At 41.6% G+C, this 1,533-nt stretch overlaps 1 pseudogene; it reads left to right on the top strand.

The window, feature by feature from the left end:
- Nucleotides 1–888, top strand: part of LOC102870677 — a 2,843-nt pseudogene extending 1,955 nt beyond the window's left edge.
- The last annotated feature ends 645 nt before the right edge of the window (nt 889–1,533 follow it).

Genomic DNA, 1,533 nt, shown 5'->3' with positions numbered 1-1,533 from the left:
CATTTGGACAAGAACAAACTGGGAGGAGGGTAGAGAGAATAGTGCAACAATGAATGAATGGAAACCCAAAATCTCTGTAAATGTTATGAAAATTAATAAAATATAGAAAAAAAAACCACAAAAAAAAGGCCCAGGTTAAGGACAAAACTCCCAAGGAGGGGAAGCCCAATATCCTGTCCTAGTCCAAAGAATCAGCAGATATTCCCTGTCAGCCTTGTATTCCAAGAAGATCATGTACAGGAGGAAGGATTTAGCCGAAGTCCAGGGTTGAAAAGAAGGAGAAGGTTCTTGCTACTGTCACAAAATCAGTTAGTTGATGGTGATAAGAGTGGTGGCAGCCAAACGGTTAAACTACGCAAAATGCCTAGGTATTACCTTGCTGAAGACACGCCCGCGAAATTGTTAAGCCACCGCAGAAAACCCTGCAGTCAACACATGAGGAAGACGTGCTCTAGTATCACTCCCAGGACAGTTCTGATCATCCTCACAGGGCAACACAGAGGCAAGAGGTGGTTTTGCTAAAGCAAATGTAGAGTGGCTTGCTCCTTGTGACCAGGCCTCTGACCCGCAATCAAGTTCCTCTGCAGAGAACACACCAGAAATATGTCATTGTCACCTCCACTAAAGTTGACATCAGTGATGCGAAAAATCCCAAAACATCTCACTGGCGCTTACTGCAAGAAAAAGCAGCTGTGGAAGCCCTGACAACAGGAAAGTGAGATTTCAGTCACAGAGAAGGAGAACTGTGAGATTATAGAGCAGCACAAAGTTGATCAGAAAGCTGTGGACCACCAAATTTTGCCAAAACTCATCCATTAGCTCAAAAGCTACCTGCATTCTTTATTCTCCCTTTCCAATGGAGTTTATCCTCGCAAACTCTTCTTCTAGATTTCTGGAAAAGGACCTAGTTAAATAATGTTTAACGTAGGAAAACACATATACACATAATATATATATGGAGTTTATCCTCGCAAACTCTTCTTCTAGATTTCTGGAAAAGGACCTAGTTAAATAATGTTTAACGTAGGAAAATATATATACACATAATATATATATATATATATATATATATACACACACATAATATACATATGCACATGTATATATATATTTGTCGTTGTTTTCTTCCATCAAGTCACCTGCGACTTCTGGTGACCCTATGTATAACAGTCCTAAACCTTGCTTTATCCTGTGCCTATCTCACTGTCTCCAACACACTCACACTGATAACCCCAGGCACTGAATCAATCCGCATCATAGCGGGTTTTCCACTCATGTGCTGTCTCTCCACCCTATCAGGAATGATATTCTTCTCCAAAGACTGGTGCCTCCTTGCAACATGTCCAAAGTATGTCAGACCAAGCTTCAGAATCCTTGCCTCTAAGGAGAAGTCTGATATAACCCTCTCCAGGATGAAAGGCATCAATTCTTTTTCTATCCCCCAGTCATAGTCCAGCTCCCTGACATATGGCAAGTGATTGCAAAGACCATGGCCTGTATCAGGCACACCTTAGTATCCAGAGTGACACCATT

This window comes from Elephantulus edwardii, unplaced genomic scaffold (assembly GCF_000299155.1).
Source record: "Elephantulus edwardii isolate Elephantulus edwardi_28Jun2011 unplaced genomic scaffold, EleEdw1.0 scaffold00064, whole genome shotgun sequence".
NCBI lineage: Eukaryota > Metazoa > Chordata > Mammalia > Macroscelidea > Macroscelididae > Elephantulus > Elephantulus edwardii.
This window is presented reverse-complemented; position numbering and strand designations above follow the sequence as displayed.